The following is a 24,790-nucleotide window of genomic DNA, read 5'->3' as shown; positions in this document are numbered from 1 at the left end:
GAATGCACATGGAAGGTCATACAGCACTGGCGTCAGACTTGGATGTCTGACCCAAGCTTCCTAGCTGTGGCCTTGAGCTCTTTGAGCCACCAGAGCCTCAGGCTCCCCACGTATGAAACAGGAATAAATATGGACCACATGGTGTTGTGGCAAGGACCGAAAGAGAACATATAACTCCGGGTTACTGGGGTCAATTCCTTAAGGCTGCCCATTTGGGGTCAGAACAGACATCCCGTTTCGGGGAGCTGGCTAAGCAACTGGAGGCCACCTCGCCAAGTGGGGGCCCTGGGGTCTACGTTCAAGGCAGCCCCTTAGGGCAGATCTAGAATCCTCTGAGGATTCAGCTTCTCTTTGTCTTATCTCCTTGGTCCTAAGATGCCTAATGATCACATTTCAGCATTTTGAAACCAGAGGGCCTTTTCTGATCCGTACTCACACCTGATGTGGAGGCTGATCCTCTCCTCTAAAACAAAGGCAGTTATTAGGTGCATCTTATAGTCAGAGGCATTTGGGGATGGAAGAAGGAGTATACAGAGGTACAGTGATCCCAAATCTGCACAGGGATGCCACCCTCTGGGTAACCTTGAGCATCGGCCAGCCAGCTGGGGACAGGGCCCCGAGGCCCTTGGAGCTGGAGTTGGGGAGCAGGCACTTCACACCAGACACCCACTTCCTCCGTGGGGCGGGAGCTTCCTCACTCTCAGCACAGAGGCGGCCCCTCCTGCGATAAGGAAAACAGGGTGCCAGCCCCCGCGTGCAGAATGTGACATTCTTTCCAAACAAGCCAGTTGTTTTACAGCCCTGCCTTGGAAGACTTCAAAAACATACAAGCTCCAAAATCAAAGGCTTCCTGTTATAAATTCATTTCTACACCTCAGGTACTCGGTGGGTGGGGGAGGGAAAAAAAGCTGAGATTCAATGAAAAGTGGTTGAAAATGCTCTAAAAATACTCTTCTTGTGGAGGAGAATGGCCTGGCCTGTCTCCGAGGTGGGCAGAGAACCATTTCGGGTAGTCCCGAGGATTTTGAAAGCATTTTACACATTCAGAGGTTAATATTTCTGTTGTTCTAAAATCTGCGATGCCTTAAATTTTTTTTTTTAATTTCAAGGCTTGAAAATAAATTTAAGATGCAGAATGGATCTTTGTAGTCAGATCTCCTCACCTTCTAGATGAGAAAATGCAGGTCAGACTCAACAGGGCTGGCCACGGTCACCAACTGGTTACAGATAGAACAGGGTAAGCCCGCCATTCTCCTGGAAGGTTCCACAAGGTGAAATTGGACTCACGGGCACCACAAGACAGTCCTCTCTTGCTTTTTTTTTTTTTTTTAATCCCAATTACAGAAGCAATGTGTGTTTATTTGAGAAAGTCTAGAACATTCCTAAAAGCCAAAGAGGAAATGTGAAATTGCCTGTGACCCCGACACCCACAAACAACCCCTTTAGCATAATTTCCACTATCTCTCCAGACCTGGAGGATGACACAGAACGGTGTTCCGAGGTTGCAGAGGACGTCATGATGCCACACACCTGTGAGCTTGTCTGCAGTTGCTCAGGGCCCAGGCTGGAACCTGGTTCTCTCTGGGGGGCTGGGAGAGGGGAAAAGGCCTTTCTAGCCTAGACAACACAGGCAGGCAGGCAAGATGGACATGTGGCGAACGACAGCATGTGCTGCAGGCTTTTTGCAAGGATGGCAATGGGATTGGAGCTGGTTCCTGAGAGACCCCCGAACCGTGACAGTGGGGTCAAGACCTCTGCCCTGGCTAAGGCGCCCCCACCCTGGGGCACCCTTTCCCTATTTGCATATGGCTTGACACCTTGGGCGCTCAGCTCTAGTTAGGCTCCTGTGTCTGGCACAGGGGCCTTTTTAGCCACCTGCACGGTGGCACTGGTCCCCCTGGACTTGTTCTCCCCTCCCTAGGCCTTTGCTGACACCTGCTCTACTTGTGTTTTAATTTTAGCCATGTTGGTGCATGTGCAATGTCTCGACCCTGTTCATGGACTCAGCACAGCCCAGCTTTGGGTAAGCGTCCTGTCTTGGGCTACCCCATATTTGACTCACAGTGATAGGCCTCAAGACAACACCGGTCGTGCTCTTGTTTGCAGCATGATTATTTCAAGTTTGTATTTATTTATGATAGTCACAGAGAGAGAGAGAGAGAGAGAGAGAGAGGCAGAGACACAGGCAGAGGGAGAAGCAGGCTCCATGCACCGGGAGCCTGATGTGGGATTCGATCCCGGGTCTCCAGGATCGCGCCCTGGGCCAAAGGTAGGCGCCAAACCGCTGCGCCACCCAGGGATCCCCTAGCATGATTATTTCAAATCACTCTTTTGGTTCCCAAACTTCTGACTCTAGGGCTCAGCAGCTGCGACTGTGCTCTGAGGACCATAAAGTACAATGTATACAATCGCAGCACACACCAACCACAAGCTTTTCGTTGCACCTTCCAGGCGCAAGCCTGTGCCTGACTACCTGATGCCGAGATACAGATTAAACCTGAACGTTCCTGTCAAGCCTCCCGTCTGCTAAGGGCCAGATGTTTGGGGTCAGGTATCAAAACATCTGTTTGCTGGGATGAATTTTTTGGTTGTCACTCTCAGGTTTCGTGTCACGGAGACGGGAGCTCCGGGATAGACACGTCACATCCCATACATGCTCCGGAAACAGCCATCCCTGCGGGCGCACAGCCTCACTGGGTCACTTGGACACCAACTAGAGCAGCAGACGCAAGCAGGCAGGGACAAGACTCGGAGGGCAGGAGCTTCCATGCACTTCACAACCTTCTGCGTTTTTGAACGATGGATTTTGAATGATGTGGGTAGTGAACCAACAGGGATCACACATGATCCAAATAAGGAACATGCAAGCATACAGCAGGGGGGACAGAGTCTTGTATTAACTTTGTGAGGTGATGGATGGTAAGTAGACTCATGTGGTAACCCTTTTGCCATGCACGCAAGTGTCAAATCACTGTGTTGTACACCTGCAACTAATAGAATGTGGTACGTCAACTATACCTCAAATTTTAAAAATTAAAGAAATAACACACAAGCAGAGTCTGTCCATGACCAGACACGCAGGCAGCACATACATATGGTTTCAAAATACAGTTGGGGCCGCAGTGAATAAATGGAATTTTGGAATGATTTGCTTTACAGTTCCCTTAAGTAACATTATCTTGTTAAAGACATTAACCTCGGGCCTTTGCTGTTATATATTTGCTTTTATTGTTTTCATCCTGGGAGCAACCTGTAGGAGAGACACTCGTCAGGGAAAGAGGGGTCAAGGGTCGTGAAAACATTGATTTTCAAGGTGGCTGAACGGCCGTCTGGGGAACAGTCGCCAATTATGGAAAACAGACATCACTTTTCAGAACCTGCTTTATAATTTGAAAAAAAAATTATAAAATCTCCAACATTAATAACCATTTCATTGTGTGTCCGGCATGAGGCAGTCTTGAGGAACCACCTCCACTGATACGGCTTTTCTTGGGAGAAAACTCTGCAGGCAGGTGCTTCTCCCCAGGGGCTGGGGCTGTCCGGTGGTGCATCTGGGAGCTGGACTGCCCAGCTGGGCCCCACACCCCCATTCCCTGCGCCCCACTGCCAAGACTGTTGCAAAATGCATCTTCATTTTACTCTGCAGGTTTTTGGGTAGGCTTCTCCAATAGAGATTGGGGCTTGGGCTGATCCCTGTTCAGAACTATCAGACTCCCGGATTCAGTGAGATTGCCGGGGAGATGTTAGACAACAGAGTAAAGGGGCCACCAGCCACTGAAGGTAGCTTCACCTGTGGCTGATACATTGGTGTGCCTCCCTCTCTGGGCGCTCTGCTCAATGCCCTTTGCCTGCTCTGCCCCAACTAAGTGGTGACATCACCAGTTCCCACCAGGTCATTTAGACACCTCTCCTTGCAATCATCTCTAAGGCTAGAAGACAAGTTTTGGGGTCACTGGGATATAATTCATTCCCAGTGGTGACAGAGAAAACTCTCTCCCTTGCTTATAAAGACTAGTCTTAGGCAGGACAATCTGGAGGACAATATGCATGGCAAATTAGTTCTAGGGGAAGAGCCTTTCTCAAAAAATCTGTGCACCATCAAGCTTCCCATCCTGCTTCTTCTCCTGCCTTCCTCTCCAGTGCCACAGATTGCTGGCCCAGCTTCCTGGGTAACTGGAATATTCCTCCTTGGAACATGGCTGGGATCTTAGTGGCCAAAAAAGCCTCTATGACACCAAAGACCTCATTAAGAAAGATTTCCAAAACTTCGTTGATCCTGCTCAGATACAGTGCAAATTTGTTCAACTTTTCTGGAAGGCAATTGAGCAATATCTACCAAAATTGCAAGTATGAATAAACAGTGACTTGAATTCCCCACTGTTAGGGATTTACAGAGAGGAAATAATTAAGGATGTGTGCAAAGAAATTTAACTCTAGGATGTTCACTACAGTGATGTTTATCTAGATACCCAACACCAAGGGGCTGAGTGAGGAAGCAGGGCCCAAAGGTGCAAGGGGTTCTGTTAGTGACACAGAAACACAGCCCTGCTGTTATTGCACGAGACATTCTCAAAACGTTCAGCTTCACCTCTTTGTCAGCATGCATGAGTGTGTGTGTTTGTGTGCGAGCATGCACACATGCGTGACTGTGCGTGCATGTAGTAGTGTATGTGGGTGTGTTGCATGTACAGATGTGTGTTAATGTATGTGAGTTTGCCACACGTGTGCCTGAGTGTAGGCATGTGAGTGTGCAAGTACATGTGAGTGCGTGTTAGTGTGAATGTGTGAAGGTGCGTGTGAGCAAACAGACTCTGCCAATAGGGTAGCTAAGTCCCCGTCACAGCTCTATCACTCCCTCTCTGACTTTGAACAATTCCCTTCTCTTCAGCCCAATAAATGGGGACCGTAATCAGGCAAACCTGGAGGAGCTTCAGGAGGATGAAATGAGGTGACAGGTGTACCTCTTGGTGGAGAACGTGTGCTGAATAAATACAGCAAAGCATGTTTTTAAAACACCCCAAAGGTGGGAGAAGGACATTTAAATATTCAAAGCAGTTATCTTTGACTGGTGGATTACCCAAAATGTTTTTCTTTTTGCTTCTCTGATTTTTCTAATGAACAGATTTACCCTGAGGTATCAGGAAATAAAAACACTCATATTCCTCTGCATCCAGCAACGTGAGCAGAGCTGGGCTCACCAGTGGGTTGAGTAGGTAGTGGTCAGTGTGGGGTGAGAATGGCAAGTGAGCATGGTGGGTGAGCATGGCAGGTGAGCCGGGGGGCCAGCACGCTTGCAGATGAAGCCAGAGTGCAGCCACCTGCCCACAGCCCCCCACTGGTACTCGGCAGTGCCAGGATGAGGCTCAGCAGCGAGCCTCCTTGCTTCCCTAGCTAGTGGGCTGCACTGCTGGCTGACAGAGCATGGGCTGAGGGCAGAGCCCTAGGATTCTAATCTGTCTGAGTTTGGGTTGGGCCAATATCCCAACTTCTCTGGGCTTTGGCTTCAAGATCTGAAAAATGGGGGAAATAAGAGAGGCGGACCCATGGATGTGAAGACTGAGTACACCAGGTAAGGTGAACAAAGCCAGAAAAGGCACTGCCCTCAAGGAGCCAACATGAGTGCACAAGGCCAAAGGTCATCATGTGATCACCTAAATCCACATAAATTTCAGCCACTCATCTGTTTAATGAAAATTAATGAGTGTCTGCCCTGTGCCAGGCATCATGCCCATGTTGGGTATACAGCTGCAAGTAAGAGAATCAGCCCCTGCCTCAAAAACTGATGTCTGGGGAAGTTCTGTTTTAAGTATATATCTATAAAACATGAACACGAAGAAATCCCTACCTTTCAAAATGTTACTAGTTGATGAGTTTGCATAGAATACATGAGAGTTCATAGTGCTATTCTTTCAACTGTAGGATTCAAGTTTTTCAAAATTACATAATGACATCTGCAAAGACCCTATTTCCAAATAAGGTCCCATTCACAGGATTGACTTCAACACATCTTTTTGGGGACACAATCGACTTATAACACTGCTCAAGTCACTCAATGAGCTCAAATCTTTGTCTAAAGATCCAGTGCTGGGGGCGCGGTTCCAAATTAAGATAATATTCCTCCTTCTTATGTTAAAAGCACAAAGTGCTCACCTGCAAGTATCTATGGAGGCACAATAGGATATGTGTTGATATTAAAACACATACTCATGCTAGTGGCTTCACAGTCTGGACAAAGAAAGGGCACTGGGAAAGTGCTGGAAAGGCCATCTAGGACCAAGGTATCCAACAAGGCAAAGAGCCCTTCCATCTAAACTGTGCCCAAGCATCTTGCAACCATGCTGGCTCCCTTGTGCATGCAGGATTTGGAGCACTACTTCAGATACAGAACATGTCAGGACACATAGGCTGTCAGCCAATATTTGCAGAGCCCAACATGGCACACCAAAGCAAACCTGTTGCCATAATTACAGGTGGAAAGTATTGCTAACAATGCTTTTCAAATAAGTCAAATACGTACCAATCAGGTAAAAACAACAACAGCAACAAAAACAAGATTTTCTTCCATGAGCTCATAAAAGGGCTGCTCACTCTCAAAGCCCAGTAGTCAAACTGTTTATTGGGACCGTGTCTGCAGCTCATCCCAGACAAAGATCTACTTCTGGATGCCTTCTCTGAGCAGACTAGAGCGAACCTCACATACATCCAAAACCAGGTACAAATGCATGCTTTTGTTCCTCCAAGAGCTGCTATGTACATAACAGTTTTCTTGTCTGGGGAAAGATCAACTTTACTGAGAGCCTGAAAGTCAGCCCCCGTGAGAAGACTACCACCGAAGTCAGCACTACCACCACCACCACCAAAACTGAAGGTCAGCGGCTTCTGCAGACACAGTACAGCTGTGCATAGCACATAATCCTATGCCTACACAGAGTACATGCTTAGTATTTAATGTACTTTCTCATATTAATAAATATGTAACATATTTACCTATATTAAATACAATAGGTGCCTGTATGATAGTGAATGGATGGATGGATGGATGGATAGAAGATTTATTTCTTGATGTCCTAAGCCTCACTTGTCAGCTGCCATGCTATGGGAAAGTCCAAGCAGCCCAAGGGTGAGGCCACACATAGAGAAGCCAAGACCCTCCTTGACAGCTCCTACTGAGTTCTGTGCAGACAGCTGGTTCAGTTGACACCTCAAGGAATACACTGTCGAAAGTGGATCTTCCAGCCCTGACTGAGCTGATCCAATGGAGCAGAGCCTTCTGTACCAAACCCTGCAAAAATTCCAAATCTATGCAAGATAAATAGTCAGTGCTGTTTTAAGCCACTAAAATTTGGAGTGGTTTGTCCTGCAGCAGTAAATAACTGGATGGTTTATTGAAACCAAATCTCGAGATGCCTGGGTGGCTTAGTGGTTGAGTGTCTTCCTTTGGCCCAGGACATGATCTCGGGATCTGGGATCAAGTCCCACATCAGGCCCCTTGCAGGGAGCCTGCTCCTCCCTCAGCCTATGTCTCTGCCTCTCTCTTTTGCTGTGTCTCTCATGAATAAATGAAAAAATCTTTAAAAAAAAAGCAAAATAAAATGAAACTAAATCTCTAGAGGTGGACTCCCAGAATCTTTCTAACAAGAGCACCTTAGGATGGAGGCCTGCTGCAGCTTGAAGAGTCCAGCCACAGAGACTCCTCTAATGGACGGGAACCTGTGTGGGTGAGCTCCTGGTGAGAAGGAAATGTTCCACGTTCACTGTGCAATTATCCAAAGAGAAGCAAGGTGCAAATCACTGTGTTGTGCACTCCTGTTGTAAAAAGCGTATTTTTGCTTATAAATGGGTAAGACACTGTTGGAAAAGTAGTCAAAAAAAGTAACAATGGTTATCAGAGGGAGAGTTAGAGACAGGGTCTGTAGCAGAAGATCAAAACTTCATATTCTTTTTAAAAAGAAATATCCAGGTTTTTTTTCTCAGTTTATTTTATATTTAAATTATTTTAAGGATGGGAGAAGCTGGGGCTCTGAGATTTGACCCCATGGGTTCTAGTCCTGATGCGCTGCTTACTAGGTGCATGACTCAAAGAGGTCATTTCCGTTTGCCAAACTTCCATTTCCCCCTCTGCCAGAGGGAATGAAAATACCACCTGCTTCACTGAGTGGTTGTGAAGATTAGGTGAGCTGAAGCACAGAGGATGTCTAGGTCTAGGCCCAACATACAGAACCTCCAATCAATGGCAGCCCTGGATGACACTAGACTTTCTGTACTCTGTGCTTTAGGAATGGGCCTGTGCCCACATTACTTTCTGTTGGCATCTGCCTCAGCTTTAGGCAAGTTGACTCTGAGATCTGAACCCACATCTAGCCCAGAGCCTCTTGTCCCTCTTGTCTTTACCTCAGGTAGCTGCAGAAAGAAGTGGGAAGAGCATCTGATTACAAGTGTGGAGGGTGCAGCAACATGGGAGGGGAGCACCAATGACAAAATCCCCTTCCAGCTCCCAGTATTCCATTTTGGACTCATAGAGCCTTTCCTCAGGACACAGAAGGGAGCTATGGTGATTGACAGCATGCTGGATGGATTCCGCTTCTGTAGGTGGCCAGGGAAGCTTGACACCACGTATGACAATGGGTGGATGAGAAGGACCCTCTTCAAGTGCACCTCTGGACCAGGCACTCAGGAAGCAGGCTCAAGTGACCCAGCTCCAGCTCAGCAGACAAAGGACCACAGATCAGAACTGAATCAGGCAGCAGGACCCATGGAGCTGAGCCTGCAATTGACAGGAGGAAGAGTCAGACCCTGTGACAAGAAAGGTGCCCAGAGGCAGAATAGTATGGTGGTTAGGCATCTTCTGATCCCTGTCTGCATGGCCTCTGTCTCCCGTAACCTTCCTTATAAAGTGATCATGAGTTTGAGGATGAGACGTTTCTAAAACAGTTCCCCTTAAATATGAGTTACTATTACTATTCATAGGTTACAGGGAAAGCTGGAATGAGAACCCTGGTCTCCAGAATCCCCCACAACTCTCTACCTTCCACTGGTAGATGTTGAAATATGCTCTGATGTGGACAGGAGCATGTTCCACTGGAGGACATCCCTGCACACCCTGGTGAGCCAAGGTTGCCTGGAGTGGCCGGTGATTCTTCACCTGCAGGACTAGCTCCAGGGACATGGTGCCAAGGAAATTTCCCCCAGTGGACAAGAAGTTAGTGGTGTGATGCCAGGCTAGTAGGTGCAGGAGTGGGGCTTGGGGTGGGATGGGAGGTGACAAGGAGAGATGCAGTGAGGTCAGAAGATGTGCAGCCTCAACCAAGTGACTTCATTCCTTTGATTCCTCTGGATTCCACTTCTTTTTTAAAAAATATTTTATTTATTTATCCATGAGAGACACAGAGAAAGAGGCAGAGACACAGGCAGAGAGAGAAGCAGGCTCCATCCAGGGAACCTGACGTGGAACTTGATCCCGGGTCTCCAGGATCACACCCTGGCCCAAAGGCAGTGCTAAACTGCTGTGCCACCCTGGCTGCCCATGGATTCCACTTCTTTAAAATGATGAGAAGGGGACCCCGGAGTGGCTTAGTCGGTTAAGAGTCTGACTCTTGGTTTGGCTCAGGTCATAATCTTGGGGTCATGAGATCAAGCCCTGCATCAGGCTCTGCACTCACTGGGAATCTACTTGAGATTCTCTTTCTCTCTCCTTCTGTCCTTCCCCCTGCTCACTCTCTCAAATAAATTAATAAAATCTTTTAAAATAAATAAGTAAATAAGATGAAGACAAGATCAGTTTTAGAGATAGTTGTGCAAAATCAAACAAGACACTATGTTAGTTGGGAGTGGGTGTGTGATGGAAAGACCCCAAGTAACCATGCAGAAATGTCTGTCTCACATAATGCCCTGAGGATAGATGACTCCTCCCAGCTCACCACAGTGAGCCCTGTGGACTCTGCCCTCCAAGGTGGCAGCAATAATTGCCTGTGAACATCCAGAAAACACGGTGAAGGGAGGGACCAACTTAGGGGTCCTTGGAGAGCAGACTCAGACAGAGATTACAAATGGGAGGTTGGCTGGGGTTTGCCCAGTGGGACCCACCCCAGAGGCATGGAGACAGGTGGAGGACACGTCAGAAGTGAGGGTTTGGCAGGAGGCCCAAGTGGGGTCTGTGAAGGATCTCCAAGCATGTAGCTGGATTGTTGAGTAGGTATGGATGTGCTGGGGAAACATGCAGGACAGTGGGAGCCACACCACGGAGGACCTCACACATTGGTCTGAGGACCAGGAGAGTGTAACCCTGCAGACAGCTCTGGGTCAGACACCATGGGTTACACACCCAGCTCCTGCACTTCCTGGCCACACAGCCATGGACAAGTGGCTTACCCCGTCTGAGTCTCAGCTTCCTCCTCCTCATAAAAAAAGAGCCAATAGCAGCATCTGCTCTTTAGGGCACTAGAGAGGCTTATACCACCTGCACTATGTGTAACAAATCACCCCAAAGTGGTGGGGTGGTTTGAAATAGCAAACATGTATTTAGCCCACAAATCTGTTGTTTGGACAGGGCTCTGCAAGAATGTTCATCTTCTCTGCTCCACAAGGAGTCAATTGGGGCAGCTTGATGGATGCTGAAGGGTCTCTGTCTAAGATAGCGTGGCGCAGGGTTGGCTAGTTGGTTGGTTGTCAACTGAGAGTCCAGCCCAGCTGAAGGCGGACAGCCTTGGTTCCTCTCAATGTGGGCCTCTCGGGCTCCCCACATCATGGTAGGCCAAGTATGAATGTCCCAGTAGGATGGCACAGAAACTCTACCTCCCTGTAGGGCCTACTCCGGGAAGTCACACAGCTTTCTTTGTTTCTGCTGTAGTCACAAGCCCACTGAGATTCAAGTGGAGGACAACTTAGACCCTCCTCTGTGGGGTAGGCACGCTAAGAAGAGCACGTGGTGTGGGAGGCCTCATTGCAGCTATTTTGGAAAATATAGCCTGCCAAATGCCTGATGGAGAATCCAAAAAGGAGACCCATCATAAGCCACTGCCCTTCCTTCTCTCTGGTGTGGCTCCGTCTAAGCTGGCTGTCGAAATCACTCTCATCTTCCCACTGAGGAAATGGTGAGGACAGAATCACACCAGAGTGGGGTTAAGCCAGACTTACTCAAATCATTAATGGGTACACGTTGCCAACCAACCTAGAACTTCTATTAAAAAAAAAATTCTCATATTGAGGCACCTCAAGTGTCCAACTCTTGATTTCAGCTCAGGTTATGATCTCGGGGTCTTGAGATCAAGCTACACGTCAGGGTCTGAGCTCAGTGCAGAATCTGCTTGTCCTTCTCCCTCTGCTCCCACCCCCATGCTCTCTTTCTCTCTCTCTCTCTCATAAATAAATAAAATCTTTAAAAAGAAAAAAATCCCACAGATCGTCCTAAGACATGGGTTGCTGACCTCATGTTTCCAGAACAGCTAATCTTATTGAATACAATATACTCAAACCTGAAGATGGAAGATGAGCCTCTGTGAATGAACATTTCTGGGTCAAGTCGCCGACTAAAAGTCACCGAGGATGGTGTAAAGCAGAAGACAAAAAATACCAAGGAGTGAATTGTTTTGTTTTGTTTTTTCCTACATGGATTTCCTACTTTCCCACTCACTGTAATCACAATATCTGCAGGTCTGCTTTTAAGCCCAGAGAACACCCAGGGCAACTGAGAAATAAAAGCGAGGCATGGGCAGCCACCTCAGAGTCCAAGGTGTGTGCTCATCCTGACCTGCAGGCACAGGGAGGGAGCAGCCCCACTCTCTGCCCTTCCCATCAGGCCCAGCTTAATGAAGGCCAAGTATCTCAACGGGGCGATGGAGGGCTCCATTTCTCCTGATCTCCCTCCATTTGGCCCCTAGAGCAGGTGTTTGCCGAGCTCAAGATCTCTCTGCTTACATAACCCTTGTTCCATTTGGAAGGATGAAAAATCTCCCTGGGGTTTATTGTAAACAGGCTTATGTTCACCCAAACACGGAGAGGAAAGGTCAGCAGATTATTCATGTACCTCTGTCTCCCTGCCTGGTGCTCTCCACCCCCACCCACTGCACGTCTCCCCCACCCCAACATCTGGGCTGTGGCCAGGACCTGCACCCAACCCCTCCACCAGGCCATCCGGGGCATAGGGCCTGGTGATGGGGACCAGGGCCAATTTGGCAGTCTTGATGCTTTAATGGGCTCTGCTTTGGGGACCATTTACACTGGACCTCAAAGAGGAGGCAAAGAGGAGTGGGGGTGGGGAGCAGGAGAAATTTCTTGACAAGCCGCCATGAGTAGAGGCTTGCTCATGGAAAGACAATCTTTTATGATGACAGAAACGAAGCCAGGAACTCATGGTGAGGGGCCAGCATGTTTCATGCAGGAGAGGGAGGACTGCTCAACTGGCCACTGTGATGCCAGTAACACCCACGCCCTAACTTGGTTGTGCACAGTGTGTCGGGTATTTTATACACATGACCTCATTTGAGATGGCGTTATTAGGCCCATTTCACAGATGAGAAGTTGAGGTTAAGCTCAGCAAGGAAGACTAGCCAGTCTTAGCCCTACTTGACCTCAGCTGGGACAGCTTGGAAGCTGCAGGACCCAACTCCAAGATGGCATGGCACAGGGCTGCTGTGCTGGTGCTGGCTGTCGGGTGGGCTTCACCCCAGGTGAAGTCTGGGAGCCTCGACTAGTTCCTCAAGCTTGGGCCTTATGTGACAGCCCCACTCAGAAATGCTTTTGTTTATTCTACTTGGCCCTAGTTAGATCCTCCATGTACCTACAGGCAGGACCATCTAGCCCTAAACATCATGAGGAAAGACTGGTCGGCAAGTCACTCAGTGGGTGGCTCTCAAGGTCTGGCACTCAGCCACAGTGTCACCCAGGAACCTTGTTAGATATCCTGACATCCTGACATCCCTTCATCCCTCATGAAACTCCAGGGATGAGGGGCAGGAGCAGTGGTGCAGGCTCAACCATCTGTGCCTTAACACCCACTCTGGTGCTGCGGAGGCTCCAGATCAAGCTGGAGATGTGCTGCCACAGGCCAATGTCAGCTAGCTCCTACCCCACAGACCAAGGGCCAACAGCCCGAAGCCTAGGAGGGTTGGGAGGGTTTTCCCATAAGGCGGATGCAGGTGACCTCCACAACAACTGGAGGGGGTGGATGAACAAGCTCACCAGCCCGGCCCCTCCCTGGTCCTGTGGTCTTTGGAATTCAGTTTCCATCCTGTCCAGACACGCAAGGGTCAGGCCACGCTCTGAGGCTTCTTGCAGGTTTTGGTCACACCAGAGGGACAGCGCGATGGAGCTCAGGATGCCACGTGTGCATCCTGGGGGCATGTAGCAAACCCACGCTGATGCAGGGAGGAGCTGGCCACAGTGGGCCCAGACAGCTTGGGGGTCGCAGGGGCAGGGCAGGGGTGGATTTCAGGAGGGCTGCCCACTCTCTGTACACGACTGGCAGCTTTGACAAGTTAAAAAACATCCCCCAACCACAGTGTCCTCACCTGTGAAACAGGTGAATCAGCCCTTATTGGACACATAGAGTATCGTGTCCAGAGGGTTTTCAGTGAATGCTTCCATTGTGTTACTTTTGTTTTGCTACCTCACTTTTTAGAGTGAAGATACCCTGACCTTCCACTGGCTTCCAAGAGAAGCACAAAGCAAGGAAGTGGGGTATACCTGGGGTCCTCCTGAATGGTCCAGGCACCCACCCTGGTTACCATGGAGACTGGGGCTGGAGGAGCCCGGGCTGGAAGGGTCTGCACAGTGAAGGCACACATCTTGGGCTGCTCACCGAAACCCTGCTCCAGGGACCAGCCTGGATGGGCCGGCCAGAGGAGGGGAGCGAGGAAGGGGGGCTAGCCACAGACTCAGCTAAAGAGGGTGCAGGGCTGTTGCTTGGTTTAATATTTATCTTGTTCTTTTGAGGGGAAGACAGAAGGTACAAAACTGTCCGAGTAGACAAACAAGCCCCACCACTTGCCACCAACTCAGATGAGAGCTGGGCAAGCTGCTCAGCCTCAGTTTCCCTAACTGTTTGTGGGATTTACAAGCCTTTGCCAGTTGAGCAACGCTGCACGTGACTCAGCAACTGAGATATTTGGATTCAGACAGCCCCTGGTTCCGGCCCAGGCTACGCCCCTCCCCCTCTGGCTGTCCTGTGACTGGGGGGAGTCACTGAACTCTGCAGGCCTCAGTTTCCCTGTGGCTGTAAGGGATAGTGGTGTCGCCTGCCTCAGAGAAAGGCAGCCCGGGCCAAGTGCTTGGCCACAGAAGTTACTCAGAGAGTACCAGCCACTGTCATCTCCATGGGGATGCACCACTGCTCCTGCCCCTCATCCTGTCACTGAGTACCCAGCCTCCAGCCAGGCTCAGTCCCACTGCAGGGCGGGCTCCTTACCTCCATCATCTCAGATGGCCAGTCCCTCCAGGTCCTAGGGCGCCTCCCACGCAGCCCCCGCTCAGCACCTGCCCGGTGCCCTCCACCTCACTCTGACTTACTTCCTGGGGTGGCTAGTTCCCTAGGAATGTGCCTAAGTGGGGGGTGACCGGGGTGTCCACTCATCCTACAGAACAGCTTCGGTAAACACAGGAAATGTGGTTTTGTTCCCAATATGACCGCACGAGACTCTGGTAGATGGGACATGCTCTTTCCAGGAAAAGGCCCTGCATCCAGAACTGACCCTCCCTGGATTCTAGACATTGGCAAGGCCAAACCCCAGCTCCCCAGGAGGGAAATTCCCTGGCTTGGGGGATTCTCTAAAAACCTGGGGGTAATGATTGTTACACTCAGAGGTCACAATTACACAAATGAGGAAGCCATCACCCACTTCCATTCTTGCCCATTTGGAACTGCCAGGTCACTACAGGGGCAGGAGCCAGACAGCCCCAGGCATGGTTGTGAGGAGGTCAGATCCCCTCACTGCCTGTGAGAGCTCTGTGACCTTGGACAAGTCGGGATGCCTCAGTTTCCTCACGTGTCTAAAGGAGGTAACAACAGTCGTCGTGGGATTAAATGAGGTCCATATGGTGACTAATGCTCTGGGTAAATCCTTTCTGCAGAGATGGATGTTTGGATAGATGGGTGGATGTGGGTGGGTAGATGGATGAGTGCATGGGTGGATGAATGGGTTGGGGGATGTGGCTGGTTGATATATGAGTGACAGACTGGGATAGACAGATGGACCCGTCCAGAATAGCAAGGTGTAAGCCCTTGGACCCTTGCAAGAATAGCAAGGTGTAAGCCGGAATCTAGGTGGGGTTGTTGGGTGTTGCTGGGAGACTCCTTTCAATCTCCGAGGTGTCTGAACATTTCCATAATAAAAGCTGGAGGACACAATGCCCCCCACCCCAGGCTATCTATTTCACAGGGAGTGAAAGCTAATTTTCCCATAGGTCCTCTGGATCCCAGTGAGCGGATTCATGCTTGACCCTCGACAGACAGCAGCAACCAGGGAGCCAAGGACAGCACCCCGGGGACAGGGGCTCAGGGGACAGCCCCTGCCCAGCTGCGGGACTCCAAAGGAAGGAGACGGCTTTGTGTCAAACCTGCAGGGAGTGCAGAGGGCAGGGTGAGTGGCATTCAGCTTCTGCCCCAGGCAAGTCCAGTCCTTCATGGGCACTTTTACTCCTGTGACTCCCCCTCCCTGGAGACCCCCATAGTCCCTTTTTATCTGCCTAAAAATTTCCAGATTCTGACTCTGCCCATCAGGTCCCCAAGGAAGGGCCAGCTGCATTCCTGCAGGGGGCCACAAAGGTACATTGGTAAAACCTTAAACAGAAGCATTTCGGTTAATAACTGGATCCCAGAGGTGAAATCTAGTGCCAGTATAAAAGAAACTAAAATTAAAAAAAAAAAAATTTTTTTAAGGTGCCTAGAGGGATGGGGAGATGAATAGAGGCCTCCTGGATCTCAGTGTGGTAGGTCTGCTGCGATGTGGCCAAATCCATTTTACATCTAAAACAGTCCTACGTGGCCCCTACGTGGCAGGCACTATGGTTATGATTCCCTTTCACGTGGGGAAACGGAGGCACGGGGAGGTGGCTTTGGTTGGGTTTCTTCTGCTGCTGGTGGTTTTCAGCCACACGCAATGACAGCGGCGGGCCTGGCCAGGATCTGAACCCAGGCAGTCCTGCCCCACATTCGAGGTGCCCAGTTTCGCCCAGTGTCGGAGGCCAACCGAGCTTCTCTTCCTCGGGCTTACGGCTGAGCAAAGGCCACGGTCTGGCCAAAGGCTACAAAACTGTCCAAGTAGACGGACCAAGCCCCCAGGTGGCTTCGGCCCCCTCCAGAGCTTGGCCACCCTCCTCCCGCCCGCCCTGAGCAGAGCGCACCAGCGACCCAGTGACCGCAAGGCTGACCCGGTGCGCTCCACACCACGGGAGAGACCCCAGGGGCCCACGGCGGGCCGGGCCTGCGCGCCTCCTAAGCCCAGAGACCATGGCCCCGGGGCGCAAGCACCCTGACGAATCTCAGCGGCGACGCAGACGTCAGAGAGGTTTCCTCCTCGGGCAGCGAGGGGAAGGCTCACATGTGGGCGGTGAGTCACCATAAGAACCCATAGTAATACTAATAAGGGCAGGCATGAAGTCTCGGCTCTGCCAAGCCAAACAGGCCGGGGGAGGGGTGCGGGGGGGCGGGCGGAGAGTGCTGTTACTACAGTTTATAGGGTCTCTCCACCGTTTATGAGGCCGCGTGGTCTGCACCCTAAGTGGACAGTATGGTCAATTGTATTATATCTGGGCCCGTTCCAGGCCTCAGTGGTTTGAAGGAAAAGCCACCCTACAGAATAATGATGCCCTGCCCAACGTCCTCACATACAATTTTCTGCGAATACTCCCAATCTACCCGCTTTTCAGATGGCCGTCTGCCCCAGTGCCATTCATGGGCTATGGCCCTTCGCCTGGCTGCCTGCACAGGTGCAACTCTTCGTGCAGCTGGGGTCTCCTTCGTGGACAGGAGGAGATGCTTTAGCTCACCTTAGCATCATCCAGAGAATTCTATCAGCTAGAGATGTCTGCATTGGCTCCCGGGTGTTGGATTCCAGTGCTGCAGGGTTGGGCACAAGGATTGGTATTTAGAAATAGGCCCCTCCCAAGTACTGATGAGTGGGATGGGGTGGGGAGTAGTTCTATCTTGTGGGCATCAGACCAACCTGGAAGGGGGACAAAGGTGACTATCCCCATCCCTGGGCGCCCTCTAATTCAGCAGGTTGGGGTGGGGTCTGGGAATCCACATTGTTTAGAGCAGCTTCCAGTGCAGGTATTGGGGGAAAGTGACCAGCGTGCCCCTCCCTGGCACTGGAAGTGTCCCCTGCAAAGGAGGGGACGTGGTCTGGCACCAGCTTCCTTTCTTTCATCCTAGCCTGCCTTACCCCCCCCCCCCCAGCTTCCCCTCCCCAGTCACCTTCAGAAGAGGGTCTCCAAAGTGAGGTCCCTGACTGTAGCAAGGTGGCACCCGGCAACGTGTTAGAAAGGCCAATTCTTGGGGCCTGGCCCAGACCTACCGAACCAGAAACCTGGGGTGGGAAGCAGCCTTCTGCTTTAGCAAACCCCTCCCTACTGTTGGTGGAGGTCCCAGGTGGTGGAGACCAAGACCTGGGGCCTCCTGAAGACACATCCCCACTCACCAGCTGTGTGATCTTGGATGAGATGCTTACTTACCATCTTTGTAAGAGAGCGTGCGTTTTGATCTGTGTATGGCCCTTTAGAGCAGGAGCACCTTCACCAATTTAGACTGAGGTCTAAGAAGCTCCAATCCAGGGACGTGGCAGGGTGGGTTTTGCTGTCTTGCATGGAGTTCAGATGAGAAAACCTGGAGCTCAAGGAGAGCAGCATGATGGGTCCTAGCGCCCAGAGCAGATACCAGTGGGACCAGGTTCTAATCCTCTCCCACCCTTCAGGGCCAGCCTATCATTCCCAAGTCTACTGAGGCTGGCTTTCCAGGACCCCCCAGGCCGCACAGCACCCCCAGGGCCACAGGCAGCGGGTGGAGTTGTTGGAGGTGCCCTAAGGCCAGCAGCTAAGCACCCTGCTCAGAGCCCCCCCCCCCGGGCTGTGCCTGGAGGTAGGATGGGATGGGGGGGCTTGCCTTCTGCCTTCCATGGTATTCACTAAAATGTTCACAGCAGGGGATCAGACATGGGTGGCTGACCTTTAGGGTGGGGCCAGGCTTTCCAGCAGGGCTTTGTGCTTCTACCACACTCACGTGAGCATGGGATTCCAAGCACAGGTGGCCCCCTCTTGGAGACCCTGGCAGAGAGGATACCATCCTGTCCTGTGAGGGGAGCACACCATCCAAAACTACTCCCCTTGGCCAGGGCTTTGGCCAGGTAAGGCGAGTGGGATGCTTGCCTCAGGCCTCATACTTAAATGACACCTCAAAACTCGAAATAATACAAAAAAGCCACAATGAACAAAACATCGAATTTCAAGTAACAGCAGAATCTGATCCTGAGCTTGCACAACCCTGCCTTGCTTGCCACACTCTCATCTTGGCCCTGGTTCCAATAAAACTTTATTTACAAAAGGGTCAGGCAGCAGGCAGTAGTTTGACCGTTTATTTTCACTGTTACGTATTATACTAAAATGTTATCCAGATTTTTGGCATTCCCTTGAAGTTTGCACCCAGTCCTGCCCCTGCTCCACCCACTCTGACGAAACTGCCCTGGGCCAAATCGTCCCCCTATGATGTGCTGCTCCTGAGCCCGTGAGCCAGCGTCCTGAGGTGCTGGGTGCCCCAGCAGCCCCAGGGAGTCCTGCTGTCCCCGGGCGGCTCCCCAGTCTCCCCTCACTCAGCGAGACTGTATATTTGCAGTGAACATTCCCGAGCACATTGCTGCTGACGGAGCAGAGCCTTTGCCAGGGGTATTTGCATCAAAGTCTTTTCAACTTTAATGGTGTATGACATTTTTGAGACAAAATACATTTCAGCTGATCATGTTTTAATAGCTCTACCTTTATAAGCAGCCTGACTTGGAGTGTATACAGTAATATTTTAATTTCTTAGCCTTGATGAGCATCGTTCTCACCAGGTATTCAATTTCCCCATTTATAAATTTTGCTCTCAGATGTTGGATGCCAGGGAACTCTACTGAACAACTATACAAATATAATATTTAATATTGGATGTCAGTTTGGGTGTTCCACTCAATTTCCTGGAAAGAGCTCGAAACTCCTCTTATTTTGGGCAGACTATCCAATCAGTTCCATACTCCGAGACCCGGCCCGGACTGCCATGTAATACCACGTAACTAAGCTCTCTAATTTCTGAAATGCAAATTTGGAGCAGATGTAGGAAAAGTGTGTCATTTATTTCCAAATGCAACAGTTATCGGGCCGAGCGACCAGGAGGGATAATTAGCAGGGGCCAAGCTCCTGCACTGGCCCTCCCTCTTGCTGGGTGATGCACCCTTGTGCATCACCATCGTGTCCGCCCCTGATGTGGGGAGCTAAACTGGACTGTGGCCTAGAACAGGCCTTGCAATTGACTTCGAAATAAAAAATGAGTAATGGGATGCTCATGGGGGGAAGGTGGGCAGCACACAGCCTCTCCCCTCGTCTTAAAGAGGGAGTCCCCTGAAGCTCAGAACGTGTCTGCAGTTACCATGCGCCCATCCTGGTGGGAGCCCTGCTTCATCGACTCTCTCAGTCTAGCTCACTCAGTTTGGGGACCATTTGGTCCTCGGAAACTCGGAGTTTCTGTTTGGGGTCGCACCTTCTTAGTGACTCTGACGTGTGCTGTCAGCTGAGGAAGAGCTCCCAAGGTGCGGAAGGAATGCAGAAGCAGTGCCACCGGCAGCCAGTGCCTCTGGGGACCTGGAGCAGCCCTGAGTGGTGGCCAAGGGAGGGCCATCTGTGGGTTGGAACACATCTTTCCTGGGATGTCACTCATGGACTCCTCCCTCCCTCAGCTCCCCATCCAAAGAAGGAATGCAGGATCCCCACCAGGCGTTCCCCTGCAAGGATCTGAATGGGGTGTAGGAAACTATGAAACAAGGTGCTTTGAGCCTCCCAGTGGGAAATCGAGGTAAATTGCTCACGTCTGGGAGGTGTGCTATTCCTGGCCCAGGCATACCTGAGGCACGATGACAGCCCCTTCCGAGGGACCTAAGAAGGACACCCGTGACCCGGAAGGCAGGCGACCTCAGGCCTAGTTCCAGCTGTCCTGGGACCGTGGGTGACATGTACCCCTCTCTGAGCTTCCCCTCCTGTCAGAGGAGGAGGTTGGACACTGTAGCTGCAAGATCCTTCCAGCTCTCAGGAACCCCCTCTGGGCTACCCAGGGTGAGGATGGAGGATGTAGACAGAGCCGGGGGAGGGGGCGGCCAGGAACGTGGGTCCTTTGCGTGTTTGGGCCCCAAGGAGAGCTTAAGGAGCCACAGCTGGGATGCCATATGGGGGAAGTGTGTGGGTGGTTCCAGCCTTTCCTGCCTCTTCCATTCATGGTCCAGCCAAGTCCAGGAGCATCCTCCCTCCCTCCCCCCACCACCCTGCAGGAGGGTCAAGACCCCTCCCTCAGCTCTCCTCTGTCCTTCCTTCTTTCCAAACATCCAGCAGCCTACCCTCCACTACAAGGACCCTGGCTGTGGGAAGCAGACTGCCCCAAGTCTCGCTGCCATCTGGGGGGTCTCCTGCTAATTGGGTCATAAAAGATGATCCCGCAGCACAGCTGCCTACAAAGCCGGGGCCTGGTGACACAGGATAAATGAAGTGCAGACAGTCGGGTGGGGATACCTGCTAAAACTCGGCCAGCCCAGACCCAGGACTGGGAGAAGGCATCAGGCACTTAGATGGGGCAGAGCAGAGGAGAGGCAATTGAGGGACTCCCCCAGAGCCCCTGGGGGGCTGCTCCATCCCCTGCAGGCCTCCTCATGCCCCGGCCTCTGTGAGGATCTGAAGTCAAAGCTGCCAGACCCTCTTTGCCCCTCCGATGGGAACGGTACTCCCGGGGCAGCTCAGCAGCAAAGCTGGGGGAGCCTGGAGCCTACGGTCCCGTGAGGCCCCATCGGAGGTAAGCCTCACATCCAGGTCCCACTGTCGGCCATGCATCCACCCACCCGCTCATTCAAACATCACCACTTACTGAGGATCTCTGACAGTCCTGGCTCAAAACTGGGCAATAGGAAAGCACAGACCTCCTTGTAGCCCATGTCTGTCATTCCCCTCCATGGGAATAGAGCCCGTGTTCAAACTCCACCCTCTCCCCACTCCCTTGAGCCAGAGGTGGCCAGGTATGATCTGGCCAATGAGATAAGCAGAATGTGCTAGACCCTTCCTTAAACAATGGCACAGCTGACACAGGCCCTCTGCCCTTTCCTCCCACAGGTCTTCTTTCCTGCTGGCTGGAATGCAGATGTGATGGCTGGTGCTGAAGTGGCCATATTGAGCAAACATGGCTTTGGGCAAACAGCGATATGTAGTGGATTAATTAGATAGAAGAAGCCATGTCCTGAGGATGCTATGGAGGAGGGGCACTGCCACAGCCCTGACTTGCCTTCCTCCAGACTTTGTTGTGAAAACAAACAAAACTAAACTAACTAAACTAAACTAAACTAAACTAAAGGGACACCTGGGTGGCTCAGTGGTTGAGCCTGCCTTTGGCTCAGGGCATGATCCTGGAGTCCCGGGATCGAGGATCGAGTTTCGCATTGGGTTCCCTGCATGGAGCCTGCTTTACCCTCTGCCTGTGTCTCTGCCTCTCTCTCTCTCTCTCTCTCTCTCTCTCTCTCTCTCTGCATGTCTCTCATGAATAAATAAATAAATCTTAAAAAAAAAAAAAGAAAAAAACCCTAAAGATAATCAAAACCCATGCAATGGTAATGTCACTATTCAGGAGCATGAAGTACTGGCTGTACAGAGGGGCCCCATGCCTGGTCCAAGGAGGTTGTTCACGGCTGTGACCCACAGGGTGTGTTGGCCTGGGGAAGGCAGGTGACAGTGGCATTTCGGGGAGAAGGAAGGCTGGAGGAAGTGCAGGGTGTGGGGGGAAGCACTGTGTCCTTCAGGGAGGGGAGGGACCCCCTGCCACGGTTCTGTGAAATCTGAGTTGGCATCCTTGATTCAGAGGGAGAGAGGCTCATCACTCATAGCACAGCACAAGGCCATGTGGTTTGTAGGGCTGCCGTGTTGCCTTCTGATTCTGAAGACTAGTAGACACCTGATAACAGGCTCATGTAGAAAGTCACAGCTCCAGGAGCAGCTTCTCAGGTCGGTCCCCACTGCCTCCTTAGCCCTGTGGTCCAAAAGTTCCATGGCCAGATGGTCAGTGTCCTTCTCTTAGGTTCAGACAATCCCCTTCTCTCCAGAATGCCAACAAGCTCCAGTGTGCTAGCAAGCAGGAAGGGCCAGAATGAAGCCACCCCACTGTCTGGCTCTGTGATACTGATGGGAGTCCTCCTGGGCATGGGATATGCCGTCTAATGGGAGGGATCCATCCCACAGGGCCAGGGAGCCAGCTCTGCAGCAAAGACTGGACTTCCTTTTTTTTTTTTTTTTGGACCATACTTCCTGGTCCTTTTGGTCACTCTGTGTCCTGTGACCATGTCAACTTTCTGATCAGAGAGCACTCCATGAGGTTACCTGTATTCTCAAAGAACACCCGGTGCGATCCATCTGTGTGGAAGGGTCACTGTACTCCTAAGTCTGTGGCGTGTGATCAATATAAAAATCTAGGCTAGGGTGCGGCCACCACTGGGGGCCGAAATAGAGACAGTAATCCCCGTTTCACAGAGAAGCTGTCCACAGCTACCAAGTGCCAAAGACGGACGCCGTCTGACTCTCAAACCCATGCTGCTGCACACTGTGTCAGAGCAGAACTCTGCATCACTCTGTGCATTTCAAAATGAGGATGATGATGGCCAGTGTACGCTGAGCACGCAGTGTGTACTGAAGCCACTAACCCTCACAGCCAAGGAGGAGGTGCCGCTGTGGGCTCTCCAACACTTGCAGGTCTGGGAAATGCATCTGGATCCCAAGACCCGGGAGCAAGCAGAGAGGACTATGTCATGTGCCACATACCATGTCCTCCCGAAGAATATGAGATTTGACTAGCTATTCCCCTCACCAGGATTTGATCACATATCTAAGGCTGCTCCCACGGGGGAGTGGCACCAAGCGAGCGAGTAGCAGAAATCTGGAGACACAGCTGGCGGTACATATCCGTCTGGCAGCGTCCCTGGCTGCTGGCGTGCATTGTCATCCAGACAGAATAGGAGCTTCCCTGCACTTAGAACCTCCCTCATAACGTGTCTTTTCCCACCCCTCATTCTGGTTATTGCCAGGTAGCAAAGCTCAGCATTTGTGGGACCATTATAGTCATTCACCTGAGGATGCTAAAAGCCCCCAGCAGTCAACATGAACACCCCAGCCTGCTGCCTCCCGAGGCTCACCGAGTCCAGTAAACAGTGGCCAAGTGCATCTGGGCTCCTGCACCCGGGTTGCCGAGAGGACTCAAGGTGACACTGCCCCCAAAGCCCACCCCGGCCAGAGGGCAGTCAGCCACCTGAAGACACACTCAGTGCAGCATGGAGCGAGCTATCTGCAGGACGCCCTGTGGGAAGCCACCCTAAGACCCTCTTTAGTGAAGACGGGATTCGACACCGTCAAGAAGCAGGAATGCATGGCTGAGCTCAGGCCACTTCGGATGCATTTTCCTTTTGTGGATTATTAAATTACATGCATGTTTAACCAAAAACGATGATCTCCTCTGTTGGTTTTGGAGGACATATTTAGGAGAGGTATTTCAACTCTGTTGACGTTTAAAACTAAAAATCAAAACATCATTTTTGATGTTCAGCCTGTTTCTTCTGCAGAAATACACACTGTGGTGTGTTACAATCATTTCTCCACCATTTCTGCTTTAGATGTATGTGTAGGTATGTTTATTTGGTTTTCGACTAGTTTTTTTTTTTTTTTTTTTTTTTTTGCTGAAAAATCAGGATCACATGTCTAATCTCGAAGGGTGGGATAATCCCAGCTGGGATGTAAATTTGGCAAACGTTCCAACTGGCTTAACATCAACAAATGGCATCCATGGGGGGAGCAAGGACAGTTGGCAGTTTTATATTTTGCAAAAGATAGCTTTTTGTTGCATCCCCCGTATTGTTAGGAAGAAACTCCTTTCTTATTTGAAAAAAAAAAAAAAAAAAAAAAGCCTACCCTTTTCTGGGAAAACCAGTACGGCTCTGTGTATATTATTCCGCATGAAAGCACTCTGGCCTTCATTTGTGGCTGCCTGATTACAAAGACAAGATCTTTAATTAAAATTGGTTTGGTTATGTGTATTTCTTTCAAAGAAAACCATCGAAATAGCATTTGTGACTCATTACCTTCTTAACAGGGATGTTAGCCTATCTGCCTCATTATTTAGCCTGTTCTGATGGGGATGCTGACCCTGAACGGCAAGGGAATGTCCCTACAAGGAGCCCTGTCTGCACCCCTCAAGTTGGCTTTCTGGTCCTACAACTCTGACTTGGTGTGATCGTACCTCGAGGACATGGAAACGCAGGGACTTACGCAGAGTTTGGGAGCACAGGGCGGAGGTTCGTGCAGTCCAGCCGGCATCTCTAGGGTGGGCCCAGGGCTGGAGCACTAGGGGATGCCCCCACTCGGCTGGGCTGAGGGCGAGGGAAGGCAGGAGCTGATTTCCTCATTACCCCCACATGCCCAGGGTGGGTTTGGGATCACATGGCTTTCGGGAACTGTTTCCAGCCGAGGAACAAGATTGCCTAGATCCGAAAGGCTGTCTAACATGTTAGCAAAATTAGTGCTTAGCAATATTCTTGAGAAT

At 50.9% G+C, this 24,790-nt stretch overlaps 1 long non-coding RNA gene across 2 annotated transcripts in view; it reads right to left on the bottom strand.

Moving 5' to 3' along the window:
* The window catches only part of LOC112646778 (uncharacterized), a 71,950-nt gene that overhangs the window by 7,284 nt on the left and 39,876 nt on the right, over nt 1-24,790 (bottom strand). The window contains exons 1-3 of one of the 2 annotated variants that reach the window (XR_003127866.3): nt 17,665-20,902; nt 16,981-17,050; nt 8,392-8,764 (exon numbers count right to left, since the gene is read on the bottom strand). The exons of the other annotated variant lie outside the window; for it this stretch is intronic. This is a non-coding gene — a long non-coding RNA (uncharacterized LOC112646778). Of the gene's footprint in view, nt 1-8,391; nt 8,765-16,980; nt 17,051-17,664; nt 20,903-24,790 lie in introns of those variants that run through there. 2 annotated transcript variants of the gene reach the window in all.

This window comes from Canis lupus, chromosome 5 (genome assembly GCF_003254725.2).
Source record: "Canis lupus dingo isolate Sandy chromosome 5, ASM325472v2, whole genome shotgun sequence".
Lineage (NCBI taxonomy): Eukaryota > Metazoa > Chordata > Mammalia > Carnivora > Canidae > Canis > Canis lupus.
The sequence above is the reverse complement of the archived record's forward strand: the minus strand, read 5'-3'. Positions and strand labels throughout refer to the sequence as shown.